Source organism: Rhincodon typus, chromosome 28 (assembly GCF_021869965.1).
Source record: "Rhincodon typus isolate 14 chromosome 28, sRhiTyp1.1, whole genome shotgun sequence".
NCBI lineage: Eukaryota > Metazoa > Chordata > Chondrichthyes > Orectolobiformes > Rhincodontidae > Rhincodon > Rhincodon typus.
The window spans coordinates 32,265,839-32,283,910 of record NC_063359.1 but is presented as its reverse complement, the minus strand read 5'-3'; the positions used below and the strand labels follow the sequence as shown (position 1 = coordinate 32,283,910).

The 18,072-nt window shown below is 37.8% G+C and overlaps 1 protein-coding gene across 6 annotated transcripts in view; it reads left to right on the top strand.

The window, feature by feature from the left end:
• LOC109932714 (formin-binding protein 1) overlaps positions 1–18,072 on the top strand; it is a 183,920-nt gene that overhangs the window by 108,157 nt on the left and 57,691 nt on the right. The gene's annotated exons all lie outside the window — the stretch shown is intronic.

Genomic DNA, 18,072 nt, shown 5'->3' with positions numbered 1-18,072 from the left:
TTGAAAGGGTGATTGAAGCAGATTGAATAGTAACTTTCAAGAAGGAATTAGATAACTACATTCATGGGAGAAAATTGCAGGACCCAGGAGATAAGAATAGAACTAAATAGTTGCTATTTCAAAGAGGCAGCAGAGGCCCAAAGGATCAGAAAGCAGATCTGTGCTGTAATGTTTATGATTATGATATTGCATTGAGTTGATATGGTCTTTGAGGCAATCTTCGAAGCAGTGCTACTCCAGTCTGCTTAGAATAATAACTATTACCAGAAGCACTCCCACTCCATTGTGCTGAAAACTAGGTGAAGCATTGGAGGGAATTATTTCTGGCCCTAAAATATGAGTTAGGAAGGGCGAAAGAGACAGGATTCCCACTCCTGCTGGTTTTCAGTTATTCTCTGTTGGAATATTACTCTATTTAATAAGAATACTGTTTGCTTTGACTTCATTGCATCTCAAACAGATTGCTAACTTCCATTGTTTAAGTGAGAAATCATAAGTTGACCAAATAAGAGAGCTTCTGTCTCTTATGGAATATTCCAGCATTAGGCTGTACCTTTTGAGAGGGGAATACTTTGGAGTAAGTAATTATTATGAAGCATATTAGAAATGTTTCAGTGGAAGGTAATTGATTCAATCCTGTGGTAAATTGTTAGAAATGAGATCTAAAAAAAATTAATACAAAACCAATTTCTAAATTACCTATGATCTCAATGCTACATTTTTCCATTATCCATCTATAGAAAATTTTAAATCTGCTCTGCTCTATTTAAAGGATTGCCACTAACAACCAAGATAACACTTATTATGCACACACTATTTCTCCTACAGATTAAGTTGTTTTCTCACCATCCTATCAGGCCTTTTGAATATGGTTAAGATCTGATAGTATTCCTTTAATAGCTACAATTGGCAATTCACATTTCTTCCAAATTATATATTTTCCTGCCAGTTAATTTTTGTACATCCTGCCACATGTCACAAATGATATAATTTTGCACTAAACAGGTATCTTCCAGAAGAGTGAAATTCTAAAAAGAAGGAATAATTAAGAAATATATTGAAAGCTTAAGTTGCATTTCATGTTGCTCCCACAAGGAAGTTTAGGACAAAACAAATGCAAATGTTTACTTGCTTTTCATTTTAGCAAATGTCATTGCCTTTGTACAATGTGGAAAAAGCTTTCCTTACGTGGAGAATGAATTATTTTAAAAATAAAAGTTAACCAGAGGTTCTAATGGTAGCTAGGTCATCAGTTGACCCTGTGGTGAACTTAATTGCACTATTTGGCCTCTTTCGACAGGCTTAACACCTCAATTTATACTTGCAGAACCTTTGCTTACCAGAATGCTGAACATTGGATGATAAGTGATTTAAAAATAATCTTTTATTCATACTCAGTACTTGAAGAACAAACTCTGGATTTTTGTGAATTCCGTATTATGCAGCTTTCAAGTTACATTTTGACAATACCGGAAATTAATTGTTTATAAAATGTCTACTTTTATTTATTACCTAGTGCAAAAATTGCTGTTTCACCACCATTCTGAAAGGGCAGTTAGTTTTAATTTATACTGTAATGAAGGCTAACAGACAAAGAATCAGATTTACAAACTTCATATTTTTCTATCCATTACATCAAGAACTTAAGTCTAGCAAAATGCTGTCTTCTAGTTTATCTACATCACAGTTAACAGGCTGATTCAGCATTCAATTTTAATATTATCATAAACTGTCTCAATGTCCATTTGTTACATAACACTGGAATACAGCACAATTAAGGAATGTATAGCCAGTAAAATGGAGGAGTTCATTTTAAGCAGCTTGTGAAAAGAATTCATCCTGTTGTGACCCATTTGTACTGAGCAAATTTAGAACACATTCAAAGGTGGTTGTCTTGGATTTGAAATAAACATAAATGTGCAGCATGTATGCTGAAATATAGCCAATAAGTTGTCTCCACTTTCATGTGGAGAGGATTGAAATTAATTTTAAAAAAACAATATTCCTGTTCATAGAGATTTGTTTAAAACTCTGGAGTCTCTTTCTAATTAGACATATTATTTAGCTAACAAATCCTTTTTGAGTAGGAAAATATGTAAGTAATTCGCACTTCGTAGTAAAAATTGTTAGAAAATTAAAACAAAATTGATGGGATCTCCTATCTTTCAGCACCTCAAAAAATATAGAACTCCAAGAAGTTGCAGATGTTGCTGAACAATGCACTTCTTTCACTCATAATGTCAGTATATTTTCAAGAACAGCTTGAATTGTTGTTTGTGTTTTTACAAGAACAATGGTCTAAAATTGTGCGTGACTTTAACTGGGCAAAAAATCTTGGGTATCTACTTCCTTAGAAATAAAGGGAATTTGAAAATTGATTGAGAATAGCTACTTTTAACTGACAATTACAGGACACAATTGACCAAAATGGTCACTTCTTTGACATTTGTGTCCTAAACTACCTTTCTATCACTGATGTTTTAAAGGTATGAACTTTTATGTGCCTGGTGTATCTGAATGGAAACCAATGTCTGGAATTTTCTTTGTATGAAAACTTAAAAGTATGTGCTTATTTATTTTTATACTTTGTTTATTTTGCATTTTCTTTGTTACACATTCTACATAGCATTCTATAATGGGAATTTTAGTTTGAAACAGACATTTTCAATATGTTTGATTAGTGCTCTTCATAATGTCCACAATATCAAACCTGTAAAGAAAATAAAAAATGAAAGTTAAGAATTTCAAAATATATTTCCTCAATCAAGGGTCTGCACAGTATTTTCAAAAGTTACTGCAAAATTTCTTTATCAGGAAAATCCTCCAGTGTATTTCCAAATTGCAAATAATGATGTACAAGTGCCATTATTTTCAGATGGTGCATGATAGCAAAATTGAGAGTTAACCAAGTTAAAATAATCCACTACGTAACACAATGCAGCAAAAAACCTTAGTATGATTACAAAGTGTACAGAAATCAAAGGTGATTATATCTGAATTCCATCCTGAATACTCTTATAATCATTTACAATACCTGTATAAGTGTAACAACATATTGGAAATTTGAATTGACCAAATTGTTAGGTGTAGTGTTTTTGTTGATTAATCCCTATAAAAATAGTACAATTGAAATTTACAAGTCCTAAATCTTTCTACAGATTTAAGCCTTCTGGCAGGAACCAAGTTAAAGAAGGAACCGTACTAGTGAAATAAGAAATATCAAGGATAAATGTGCTCTTGTAAATTATCCTCTGGCATTAGCTAAGTGGAGAATGCCAATCTAATTGCATTCCTAGTTGACACAAGTTGCTCATTTTGGCTAAAGGTATTCTTGAACTGAAATTGACTTGCCCTACTAAATATGCTGCAATATCATCCAAAGGTCTTAACCTTCTACTTATATGAATAAATGCATCTTCCAGACATTTAAATTATTCAAAATTCTTGCACAGTGAAATATATATTTCTCGAGCAGGGAGCATAAGAATAATTGCCTCCCCCGCACTTAGCTTGTTTTACAGAATTGATCAGTTAAAGTTGCAATCGGATCAAGTAATATGGATTATATAGAAGCTCTGCATGCCAGTAGATATTATAGTAGGATCTTAGTAACATGAAGCCTATGAAAAATTTGTGACCAAATGCATCTGAACTTTATTCTGCATTTCTTGTACAGGCAAGTATTTTGCCTATGTAATACGTTTTGTGTATGGATAGTAATTCACAGAACCACAGAATTGTTACAGTGCAGAAGGAGCCCATTTAACATTTCACTTACTGGTATTCTGTTGCTTTCTACCAGCAACCCTGCACATTATTCCATTTCAAATAGCAGCCTAATTCCCTCTTGAGTGGCTTGATTGAACCTGCTTCCCCCATACGCTCAGGCAATGCATTCCAGACTTAAACCACTTGCTGATTGAAAATGATTTTTTTTGTATTGTTTTTGCTTCTTTCACCGGTTACTTCAAATATGCAACCTCTTATTTTCAATCCTTTCATGAGTGGGAGCACTTTCTCCTGATCTACTCTGTTCAGACCCCTCATGATTTTGAATACCTCTACAAATCTCCTATCTTATCTTCTATGGAAAACAGTCCTAATCTCACCAATGGCTTGTCATAACTTGAGTTCCTCATCCTGGAATCATTCTTGCAGATACTTTTTGTACTCTCTCAAATGCTTGTACATCCTTCCCAAAGTGTGGCATTCAACACTAGACACAATATATCAGCTGAAGCTGAAATATTGTTTTATGCAAGCTCAACATAACTTCTTTGCTGTGTACTCTGTGCCCCTATTAATAAAGCCAAGGATAGTGTATGCATTATTAGTTGTGCTCGCAACCTGTCCTGCCACCTTTACTATCTTCAGGACATGTATACATAGGTCCTTCTGCTCCTGCACTCCCTTTAGAGTTAATCTCTTTATTTTATGTTGTGTCTATTTCTTCCTATCAAAATATGTCACTTCATATTTCTCTGCATTGAACTTCATCTGCCAACTAGCTACCCCTTCCACAAATTTGTCTGTGTCCTTTTGACATTCTACATGAACCTCCTCACCATTTATAATGCTGCCAAATTTTATGTAATCTCTATATATTGAAATTGTACCTGTAACACTAAGGTCTCAGTCATGAACATGTATTAGGAAAGCAAGAGTCCCAACACTGACCCCAGGAGAACTCCATACAAGCCTTTCATCAGTCCAGAAAGCGCCATTAACCGCAACTGTTTCTTGTAACAGTTAATTGATGTAAAAAGTTCTGAGTATTTTTGACTAATAAATGCCATGTCAAGAAGTCTTTGTCCAAAAAAAAACTTATCCAACTAGGGAAATTGCTGCGCAAATATTTGGTTCTAAATGTTTACAGATTCTAATTCTGTTGTTCATTTTATACAAGCCATCAATGGATGATTAACCTTCTGTTACACTGGGTTAAATGTAAAATATTAAATTACTATCTGTCCTGTAGTTTAATTGGAAGATTAAAATGTTTTTCATTTCCATGTTTTCCTTTCACATTCAAGAGGAAAGGAGAATGAAAAGTGAAGCTCCTGTCTTGATTCAGATTTCTGCAAAATTGGATAAATTTAGACCATAGAACATCCCCGTGATGTGAGCAGAACCTGTAAAATCTCCATCCTTGATTGAGGAATTCCTGTATTTAAGGACTGCCCTGTATTTTATTGAATATAGCAGGTAAAAGCTAGTTTTGAATTGCTGGCTCTTAACATAGATGTGTTCTTTCCCACAAACGTGCACCTCAGACTCGGTCTTTCTATTTTCACAAAGAGCTGATGAAGAGGACATTAGGGAAACCTACTTATGCCTATGAGGCGAGAGAGTTTGTTGTAAGTCTATGTATGGTGACTTGCCATACACCCACCCACAGTTACTAGCCCCACTTACACAAGGAATTAATCATATATTGATCTCTTTTCACACTATTAGAAATCTGTTTAATTATAAATTTTCAAAATACATTCTGCATCGTCAGTGTTATGTATGTTACAATGAAGTATAAAATAGCATTTTCAATCTGTTAAAGCTACAAAAGCTTCTATGCCCTGCACCGGTTATAATGCAGAAAGCATCAGGAGTTATACCCATCAAATCTCTTAGAAGAAACCTGACCTGGAGGAAGGTGTTTAGCTTTGTTGAGCACTACTGTATAATAATTGGTCTAATTTTTATTTATTGAAAACAATTTTAGTGCAAGTTTAATTTTGTTGTTAGAAAAGTTAATGGACTAAAATATTATATTGTGGATGTGCTTTTGAGTTAAAGTAAAATGTTTTCATTTCTCTAAATGGATATTGATAATCGATTGAAACTGCTTGTGTAATGCAGTATTAGGTAGAGTTACAGAGATATTACTGAAATATAGTTGATTTGAGATCAAATTTGAAAATCTAACTAGCTAACAATCTCATCTGTTTGTCAGTTTAAGGTATCATGCTAAAATTGCTTCATTTTGACGTATTACATTGGAAGGTCATCAGTAGCCCTCTTGTTGTAAGGTAAAAGAGCTTATGCCTGTGATCTTTCCCAAACAGAGTTCTTGGTCTCTACAAAACAAGTGCTTTCCCACAGAGAGAAACTTCAGAGAAATTGCTGCCTTGTTGTTCCCTTCTCAGAAACCAATCTCAAAAATATTTTTTTTAATCACTCATGAAAAGTGGGCATCTCTAGCTAGGCCAGCATTTAATGACTATCCCTAATTGTCCAGAGGGCAGTTAAGAGTCAACCACATTGCTGTGTGTCTGGAGTCACATGTAGGCCAGACCAGGTGAGGATGACAGATTTCCTTCCCTTAGACATTCGTGAACTAGATGGTTTTTCCGACAATCTATATGATTTCATGGTCATCATTAGACCCTTAATTCCAGACTGTTTATTCGAATTCTGAATTCCAATTTCACCATCTGCCACAGTGGGATTTGAACCCGGGTCCTCAGAACGTAATCTGAGTTTCTGGATTAACAGTCTAGCAACCTACAGCCTAGACCATCATCTCCATAATGTACAAATGATAGGAATGAGTATCTTCTCCGATCAGGTTAACATGTGGAAACACAACAAAGAAAAATGAGCCAACGAACTCAAAAATATGTTAATTCTTTATATTAGATTTGATTGTTGCTGAAACAATATCAACCATTAGAACGATCCAGCTGCTTAAATCAGACTACAATAAACTGTTTTGAACGTATTAATGAGACATATCAGCTAGAGCAAAAACAACAACTTGTATTTACGTAGCACTTTTGAATGTAATAAAATATCCAATGGCACCAACAAACAAAGTTTGACAATACCACGAGATTTCATGACATATGACCCAAACCTTGGTTGGCATAGATTTTTAAGGAAGAATTTTAAGGAAAAAGGAGAGGTGGAAAGGTTAAGGGAGGAAAATCCGGAGCTTATGGTCTCAAGAATTGAAGGCTTTGTCATTAATTCAAATCAGAACTGTTAATTCTGACCTTTTGAAAGGATTGTAAATATCTCATAGGTTATGAGGCCAAATAGGATTATAAATATAGGAAAGTGCCATGGAGGGATTTGAAAGCAAGGATGTGAATTTTAAATTTGAGCATTGTGCCATTGGCAACCAGAGTAGGTCAGATGAGCTGACTGGGTCTTGAAGTTAGGACACACAGGTAGCAGGAATTTTGGATGATGCCAAGTTTATGGAGGATAAATTTAAAAAAAAGGGAGTCTGATTGGAGTGTGTTGAAATAGTCAAGTCGAGAAGAAGCAAAGGCATGAATGGGGGATTTCAGCAAATGAGGTAAAGCAGGGGCAAACTAAAACAGTGTCAGCAAGGTAGAAATGGAAATTATAAGTGCCTGGGAAGGTGGTTGAGGTGAGTAACCTTCCAAGTTTTAAAAAGTACCTGAAGTGCCATATCATTCAAGGCTGCAGAATTTGCGTAGGTCGTGTGTTTTGGCAGTATAGACTCAATGGGCTGAAGGGCCTCTTCTGTACTGTATGGTTCATAATAATCTGATTGGAGGCTTATCTTAGAAATAAAAATAGCATAATGGTTGCAAACAGTCTGGATCAGATAGCTTTCTACCTCAAAACTGGTGTCAGTAGCGAGGGAATAGTGTTTGGTGTGAGGACTGAAGTTGTTAGCTTGATTTTCTCATTGAATTGAATGAAATTTCTGTTTGCCCAGTACTGGATGATTTGTTAATTTAGAGATGGGGAGGGGTCAAGAGATGTGCTGATGGTGAGGTAAACCTCAGTGTTATCACATACATTTGGAAACTACCAGTGTGTTTGGATGAAATCACTGATGACTGAATCAAATAATAAATTGGAAGAGACCTCGAATAGGAGTGTGTGTGTGTGTTGGGCAGGGGAATGGTGGTTGTTGGCAGTGGAGCGGAATGTCAGAGATAATCATGCACGAGAGGAATAGAAGTCATTGTAGGTGATTCTGTTGTTACATTTCAATAAATAAGATTCGTACTGGCAGTTGCAGTTCCATCCAGCTGGATGATAATAGAGCAGCATTGAACAAGGTCATGTCAAAGTCTGCAGCCAGGAGAAGAGATACTTTACTTTTATCACATTCACTATAGGTTGATCTGTAACTCTTAGAGGCTATGGCTTTGTGTGGGTGATTACCACATTCTGAGTGAGACACAGCCAGCATGAATGTGTATTTTTGGGATTTTGGAGCATAGTGGGAATTTAGTGCAGAGGGGAAGGAGTGCCTTTTGCTTTTTTTTTGTGGTTTGTAGTTTATTAGGTTTTTTTGTGGTTTATTGGTTGAAATGAGTTTGTAAAAAGAAGTAAGTTCAAGTTTATGTAACAGCAGCTGAGATCAGCCAAATGGAATGTGTGGCTTGTCGTATATGGGAAGTCAAGGACCTGACTGACATCCTTGATGACCATGTGTGCATGAAATGCTCCCAACTGCAGAAACTTGAGCTCCATGTTTCAGAGGTAGAGCACTGGCTGGAGACTCAGTGGCACATTTGCAGGGCTGGTGTTGTGGATAACTCATGTAGCTACTGCACAGCAGTGTAAAATGGCTAGCTTTACCTGTTGCTTAGAGTTCTGAAAGCTTTTACAATATAACTTGGGACATTTTATGGCTGTACAGGATATTGGTGAGACCACTTTTAGAATAGTGCATACAATTCTGGTCGCCCTTCTACACAAAGAATGTTGTTAAACGGGAGAGGATGCAGAAAAGATTTACAAAAATGTTTCTGGAACTGGAGGGTTTTAGTTATAGAGAGAGGCTAAATAGGTTGGGGCTTTTTTCAGTGGAACATCGGAGGCTGATGGATGACCTTTATAGAGGTTTATAAAATCATGAGGGTCATAGATAAGGTGAGTAGCCAAAGTCTTTCCCCTAGGGTGGGGGAGTCCAAAACTAAAGGGAATAAGTTTAAGGTGAAAGGAAAAAGATTTTATAAAAGGACCTGAGGGATAACTTTTCCATGCGGAGGATGGTGCATGTATAGAATGAGCTGCCAGAGGAAGTGGCGGAGGCGGGTACAATTACAACATTTAACAGGCATCTGGATGGGTATATGAATAGGAGGGGTTTAAGGGGATATGGGCCAAATGCTGACAAATGGGACTAGGTCAGATTGGGATGTCTGGTCAGCGCAGACGAGTTGGACCGAAGGGTGTGTTTCCATGCTGTATGATGCTATGATAGCACGTTTAGAGAGATGGTCACACTGCAGCTCAAGGGACTGGCAGACTTAAGGGAATGGGTGACCATTAGATAGTCAAAGTGAATCAGGCAGGTAGTGCGGCAGTTCCAAGGGGTCCCACTGACAAATTGATTTTCCATTTTGGAAATTGTGCGTCCTGGCTCTTTAAAGGAATGCAGACAGAGCCAAGCTCTGGCACCACAAGTGGTCTGACTCTATAGGAAGGCAGGAAGGAGAAAGCAGGAGCGTTAGTGATAGGGAATTAATTAGGAGAAAGATGAGCATTTTTTCAGCCACAGACTTGGGCCAGTATGATGTGTTGCCTCACTGGTGTCAAGGTCAGGGATGTCACTGGTTGCAAGGCTTCCTGAAGGGGGAGGGTAATAAGACGGAGATTGTGGTACATATTGGTAGATAAAGGTAGAGTGAGGGATGAGGTCTTGCTTCAAGAACTTGGGGAGCTAGGCAGTAGACAAAAGAGCAGGACCTTAAATGTTGTAATCTTTGGATTATTTCTGGTGCTACGTGCTATTGAGTATAGAAATAAGAGAATAGGGCAGATGAATGTGTGGCTCAACAGTTGGTGCAGAAGGGAGGGTCTCAGATTCTTGAATCACTAAGACTATTTCTGGGGAAGGTGAAACATGTACAAGTGGACAATCTTCATCTTAACTAGAATAGGACCGACACTCTAGCGGGTGGCTTTTCTATTGATTTTGGAAGGAACTTAAACTAATTCGGCAGGGGGAATAGACACAGCGTACTTTACAAAAGGAACCAGGTCAGAGGGAGTTGAGTCAAATTGAGTTTTTGGGGAATAAGGTGAAGCTGGATGGCTTCTACTTTAATGCTAGGAATATTATAGGTAAGAGAGATGAGTTGAGGGTTAGGGTTGACATGTAGAATTGCCATGTTGTTGCCATCACAGATGTGGTTGAGGGAGGGACAGGGCTGGCAGCTCAAAATTCTGAGTATAGGATCATCAGGCTGGACACGGCAGGGTGTGAAAGAGGAGGTTGTCTGACATTATTAATAAAGGAGTAATTGCAATAGAGAAGGACAATATCTTGGAAGAGTCTTCAAATGAGACTTTATGGATAGAGCTTAGAAATAAAAAGAGGGCAACCACACTGCTGGGGGTGTATTATAGACCACAAACAGTTAGTAAGCAATAGAGGAACAGCTATTCAATGAGGTGTGTAAAAACAATAAAAGGGTCATTATGTTAAGAGATTTCAACTTCCCCAACTTTAATTGGGATGGTAATAGTTTAAAGGTTTTGGAGGGGTAAGATTTCTTGCAGTGTATTCAGGAGAGCTTTTAATATCAACATGTATAAGGGACAGAGCAGTGCTGGATCTAATTCTGGGGAATGAAGCCAGATAGGTGTTTGAGGCGGCATTGGGAGAGCATTTTAGTGATAGCGACCACAACTCTGTATGTTTTAAGTTTACTTATTGTGGTAAAGGGAAAAGGTGGTTAGCAAAAACAGGTTTTGGATTGGGGTATGCAGATTTTATTAAATAAGGCAAGACCTGACCAAAGTATACAGGAAGTAGCTACTTCTTGGTAAACCTACAGCAGAGCAGTAGAGAGGGGGATATTCAAAATAGAATTGGTGAGAATAGAGGCACAACATGTTTCTTTTAGGGTGAAACCGAGGAGCAACATGCCAAGAGAACCCTGAATGTCTAGGAATATTTAGGACTAGATAAGAAGAAAAAGAGGTTTTTAATTGATACAAAGTGAGCAAATCAGTAGTGGCCGTAGTAGAATATGGAAAGTGCAAGGAGAACATAAAGCGTTAGAGCAGAGATGGGGCATGAAGAAACACTGACAAGAAAGATTAGAGGGAATCCCATAATATTCTATAAATACATCAAGAGGAACAGGGTAATGAGGGAAAGAGTAGGGACCAAGGGAGGCATTCTGTGCATGGAGCCTGAAGACATTAGTAGGGTGTTAAATGATTGTATCCTCCTCCTCCAATGTGAAGTAGGTACAAAATTCAGGACAAGAAACTGAAAGTTCTTGAGCATTTGACATAGGGAGTGAGCAGCTATTGGAGGTTTTGGCAGGCTTAAGAGTGGACAGATTCCCAGGTCGAGATGAGTTTATCCCAGGCTGAAACTAAAACAAAAGCTGAAATGTCAGTGATACATATAAAGTGTGCCGTATAATGTCATTGCCTTGATATTGTTTTTTAACAGTATTTCACAATATTAACATAACTAATTGCTCAGCAATACGGGACTTAAAATGTTTTGAAACAAAATGAAGTCAAACTTTTCAGCTTGCTTTTATTAGAACTAGGAAGTAAGAAACAAACTTGAAAAAAGAACAATGATTTATACAGATGAGAAAAAGAGATTGATTGGTTGGGCTATTGTAGGCATGAGATATAGTGGGAATAGTTAACTGTCAATCTCAGACCAGGCAGGTAGTTTCTGGTTAGATGCCATTTGAATGCAGCTGAAATTGGCAGTTTGAAATGTTGCTGTATTGTCGTGCCTACTCATGAAAAGCCTGTGGCCACCTCTTCTGGCTCCATTTGGTGCCCAGTCTACCTCAGATTATCCTGCAACAAGAAGGTGTCTCAAAAATTCAAACAACAGGTGAAGTTAGCTATCTCATGCTGCTACTTTGCAGTCAGTGTTCTCCACTAACAGGATACCTGTGCAAAGCCAAAAAATACATTTAACAGAAAGGATTAATGTGGTAGGAGTTACAGTATGTTATGATGCCAGGTATATAGACCATACATCCCAACAATTGGTGGACTGTATCAAACAACATGTTTCAATGACAATTCATAGTGGTCAGCACACCAATCATGCTCAACCAACTTATGCTTGCAAGGCTGAGAACACCATGTCTAACATTAGGTGTGATTCTGCTGTTGAACAATTTTAGAAAAATATTACTTGGACTGTGCTGAGAATTACACTGGATATCAATTTAAGAATGTCAAAACAGGCTTGCAATGTGATGTATTTGTGCATATTGGAAGCTACATATATGAAACATAGGACCCTGTTTCATTGGAACAGAAGGAACTCCTACATATGTTGCACGTTTTTCAGTGGGGGGATAAAGGGATTGTGGAGACTTTCAATCTTTGCTGTATTCCGATGGTGACAATTTGACCAAAGTCTACCTGTCTGAGAACTAAGATTGACAGTTTTAACTGTTACAGCTGCATCGCATGCTGACAATGGCCCATCTAATCAATATTCTTCTTGAGCTGTATAAAGTGTTGTCTCTTTTTGCTGTTTCCTAGCCCTAATGAAAAGCTTAAATTTTGTCTCCTTTCAGCAATGTGTAGTACTAACAACCACTGTTTGACATTAATTCTGTCTCTGTATCAGTTGTTGAAGATTATGAGGGCATTATGAGGGCTACCCTTCTGCCCTTCTTGTGAAAGCACACACAGGGGGTTCTGCTTAAACACGTGTTCCGGCACCGCAAATTGGCTAAAATGCGATTGATGAATGGGGAACGCCATTTCTAAAACGCAACTTGTGTTGGCTATAATGCAGTTCTATCAAGTAGGCATCTTGCTGATGGGGAGCACTTTGTTAATGATACCTACAGTGTACTTGTACAATGCTGTGATTCTGAGAGTCCCAGAGAAATTCTCCCTGTTAGCGTTTGTTAAAATTGAAAAGTAAGAAGCCAGCAGGTCTGTTATCAGGAAAAGTAGGGTGTAGGGGAGAGTGAAAACAGTATATCTAACTTAACCTTGAAAGGAAACACTGTGAGGCACAGGAACTGGGTACAACAGGAGGCTGCAGCAGCCTATTTAAGTAATTAGTCAGATCATGGTTGACTTGTGTTTCAACTTGATTTTCCCACCTTTGCTCCATATCCCTTGATACCTTTGTGGTGTGTTGATAAGATTGCTGAAGGAGTCTGAGTTGCTATGGCAATATGCACATATGTATATCATAGCAGTCATTATCATAGAATCCCTTTAGTGTGGAAACAGGCCCTTCGGCCCAACAAGTCCACACTGACCTTCAGAGCATACCACCCAGACCGATCTTGCATAACCCACCTAATCTACACATCCCTGAACGCTATGGGCAATTTAGCATGGCCAATCCAATTTTGGATTGGCCATGCTAAATGTGGGAGGAAACCAGAGCACCTGGAGGAAACCCAAGCAAACATGGGGAGAATGTGCAAACTCCACACAGACAGTCGCCTGAAGGTAGAATCGAACCCGCGTCCCTGGTGCTGTGAGGCAGCAGTGCTAACCACTGTGCTGTCCCCGTATACGTCGCAGTCAGGAACTATGGATAGTGGTGGTAGCGTCTCCAGTGTTCTCTCATTCTCATGGCTGACCAGGAATCTCTTCCAATCTTAGTCTGCTACTGGCAGTATTGGAAGAATTTGCTGATTGATACTCAATCTCTTTAGTCACATTGTGAACACACCTTTCCTGGCCATTGAGTTCTGAGGCAGGATTTGAACCTAAATGTTCTTGCTTATACCTTTCACAACCTCAGGATGTTAGAGTTTGACAGCCACTGAAGTATTTTTGAAGTGCAGTCATTGTAGAAAATACATCAGCTAATTTTCACACAACACTCTCCCACAAGCAACAATGTGATACCGACCAGACAATCTGTCATTGTGTTGCTGACTAAGGGATAAGTATTGACCAGGATACCTGGGTAACTGTCCTGTACTTTTTGGAAATAGTGAGGACAGTTGTGTCAATCCGAGAAGGAGCTGCGAAGCCGCAGTCACAGTTGGACCAACCTGTCTGAACAGCTGCTGACAGTAGTGCTATCCTTTTGTGTTACGCTTTTTTGGTGGTCTGCCCCTAACCCTGCTTTTCCCATGGGCCCAATTATTTATATAGCGTAATTTTCTATAACATGTTGCACTAGAACGCAACTATCGTGTCGTAGCAGAACCCCTTGTAATCGCACCTAATAATGCACATTTCCTTTAATAAGGACTGCTAATGGTCATGTTCATCAACATAGGAAAACTCACTTTGCGCACCTTAGAAAATAAATTCAAGTAGATGAAGGAACATGGGTCCCAAGATGTGAAAAAGTAGGTACAGTAGGAATGATGTCTGGAGATCAAAAACAAGAATGTCAGATCAGATAAACATACAGCACAGAACAGGCAATTTACTTACAGTATCCACCTTATACACACAACACGTCCTGCCTTACCTCATCTAACACTATTAATATATTCCTCTATTCTTTTTTCTGGTTTGTATTTATCTGCCTTCCTTTTCGATACATATGATACTCACTTCTGCAACTCCATATGGTAGGAAGTTCTTTATTGGATTCTCTGGATAAAAAGGTTTCTTCTAAGTTTCTTATTGAATTTAATAGCTGTAGAGTTATAGAGATCTAAAGCACAGGAAAAAGGCCCTTCAGCCCATTGAGTCAACACTGGTTAGAAACAACCACTAATGATTCTAAATTCTAGCTATCTTATACTTATGACGGAAAAGCTCAGCAGGTCTGGCAGCATCTGTGGAGGAGAAAACAGAGTTAACGTTTCGGGTCCGGTGACCCTCAGTTCTGAGGAAGGGTCACCGGACCTGTAACATTAACTCTGTTCTCTCCTCCACAGATGCTGCCAGACCTGCTGACCTTTTCCAGCAACTTTTGTTTTTGTTCCTGATTTACAGCATCCACAGTCCTTTTGGTTTTTATACTTATGACGCTTGTTTTGTACTCACTAATGGAAGCATTTCTGATTACTTTGTCAAACCCCTTCATGGTTTTGAAGATCCTGACTTGATCAAGCACATAATTCCTTGCTGTGGATCAAGACAATTGATTGTATTTTAAACAGAATAAACGTTACAATTTGAAGACAACTTTAATTTCTTAAATATGTTCCCTATCTTCACCCAAATCTTAACTCCCCACAAACATTTGTACTGTTGTTTAAAAATGCTCAAGGTGGGCTTGTGCAAGTGCTTACATTGTGTTTTGCTGAGGTAAAATTACACTGCACAGTTTATCCTAGGGTAATTTTTAATCTTGCTGAGTATCACCATTAGTATTTAGAAGCTTCTGATTTGAGGTTGGGCTATGGCATGAAAGGAGACACAATCCAAGTAGTTAACTGACTAGTGAAGAGAAAAGGGGTTATAGTAAAGGCTGATCAATCAGAGCATTACCTTGTGATAGATTTACCATACACCTAGAATATTATGCTTTATAAATAAAACCTACAAACCCAAAGACCAGAAAGCAACAGCACAGTACTGAAGACACAGTTTAGCTGTTAATTATTTCAGAGCTGCATGATTTTCCTTGTGGAAGTATCAAAATAGAAATTCTGTTGATCAGTCCCAGTAATACAAGAATACTGACAATAAATGAAGAGATGACTTTCTTCTTTGGTATCACCAGAACACTTCCTTTGTAGCTGTTAACCTCATCATTATTGCTAATAGGCAAATCTTTCAAAGGCTAAAGTTGCAGCACGCAACCAAAATGTATCATGAGCATATTGTACCTTTTAAAGAAGAGATCTTTATATCTAAACCTTATATCTTGAAATAACCTTTTAATTCTAGCTCTGCCATGTATTGTTCACTGTAATGAGGTTAACTTATTTGTGTAAGTGGGGTTATTGACTAGAACTCACAATAACACATGGACTTGCTGCTTCATTGTTATGTGTTATTGCATCTTGTGGCTCTGAATCCCATCATAACTATCTGCAGAGTAGTTGCTTGCTAATGCTGTTTTGAGAAGCATATGCAGGCTGAATACAATGAACCATAAGGTTATGATTTTGTGTTTCTGATTGTTGGTTTTTAAAAGCTGTAAGGTCATTATTGCTAAGAAGATAAACTATTTAAGGAAACTAAGCCTAAATCAGTGTTGTACTAAATTAATGTTCCCAACTAATGGTTCTCATTAGCATGCTTTCATAGGATAAAAGTATTATAATAAAAATGTCTATATTTCCAAAAATTTCAATGTTCTGGCAGTGTAACATACGTGCTATAATATGATAGCCATGATCTCATCTCTTTGAACATCTGTGTGTTTGAAATCTCCATCTCAACCAAGTTAAATTTTGTGCTATTGAAAAGTGGACACTCATTTTCTCAGACAAGAGTGGAAAATAGGCAAGTCACTTTGGAACACAGGTACAAACGGACAGCTAGGACTCGGTGACTGCGTTCTGTGTACAGGGAAATGGGCTAAATATGGAGCATCAACAGAGTGGGAGAAAATATTCAAGTCACTTTTCTCTTTTAATTAAAAATATAATTTTAAGACCATTATAAATTTTAGACAGTTCATGCAAAGAAAAGAGAAAATAGCAGATCTCCCCCCTGACAGTAAGATTGTAATTTCCTCATCTTCTCAAGGCTTTGATTCCTTGCAGGATGACAATTATTCCTCTGTTTTTCACCCAACTGAACATTGAACCCTAATTGTAAGATGCAGAAACAAAAACACCTGCTGGCTTCTATATAGTGATTTTATGTACCCCCTTTAATGTAGTAGAATGTTCCAAGATGTTTCACAAAAGCAAGTATCATATCAGGAGATTCCAGGATAGTGACAAGTTGTTTTATTATGAAGGTCAGCCCAGTTGAGCCTAATTTATGCTCACCTTTTAGAAACATGTACTTATCAAACAGTTCTGAATAATCTGAAAATAACATCCACCTTAACCAAATGGTGCTGAGGCTAATTGTAGTATACATTACAGCCCAGTTGAGGTTAATTAGCATAAATCGCATTGAATCCCACATTTGCTTTTCCTGTTTGACTGTTATAAAAAAAATCTGAAGGCTTTTGAATGAAGATTGTGAATTTTCAATTCACAGTAAATAATATTTAATAATATAAACATGTCAATTGAGTAATTTATCACAACGCAAAAACAATAAAATTAAAAATCAAATGTGTATTTGAACTGGGATATTTAATGTATTTCAACAGTTGAGCACATCCTCCTAAAGAGTTCAAGAAAAATTAATCACAATTTTTCTTACAATTGTTATCCAGAGACCCCAAATGGTAAGTATATTCATGCAGCTGTTGAAAATAGCTGTATAGTCTGTCATGTCAGCCATATACTTGATGAAATAACTCAGAAGTTTAAAAAACAGTGATAGTTGCAAATGATTGTACTGGACCTCTGTTTTGAAGGACACCAGATAAGTCAGGCCAGTATGTTGCACTCACCAGATTTACAATTGTTTTTTTCCCTCTGGGACACTGAAGCTCACTGCTTTTAGGTACAAAGTTAGTACAAAATATGTTTTGAAAATCACTGCAGATGCTAATGGGTGTTATTCCATAATGCAATAAAAATTAGAACTAATTCTCAATCTTATGAAGACACCATAGACCGAATTTTCAGTCTGCAGTCAAGACAGATGCATGAGAATAATTTCCAATCCAACCCCACACTGTGCCAGAAGTAGATCTCAATGAGATTTTCAATGTCCAATTAAGGATGATACAAAGGTGTTGACTCTGCAGAGTCATTAAGAGGCACGGACAAAGTGTCATCCTGTCAGTGCCAATGAGGGCACAGTGCAACTCAAGGTGAAAGCGCTGACTCAAAATTTCCAGCAATTTTTCAAATAAAATTGCCCCAACCGGTCAGGACGTGTAAGGGAGCTGTGGCAAGTTTGAAGTCATGGCGTGGGGTAGAGCGTAAAATGCCATTGGAGCACTGCCCCCACACCACCATCTTTGTCAGCAGAGGAGAGTGGCCTTAATAAACTCCTTAATTGCTTAAATTGTTATCTGCCACTTATAAGCATTGTGCTATATTACTACTGGTCCAGTTTTTTTGAAACTGACCTTGAGACAGGTGTGCTTTGACTGGCCAGAGGTGGGAAATTCCAAGCCCACCC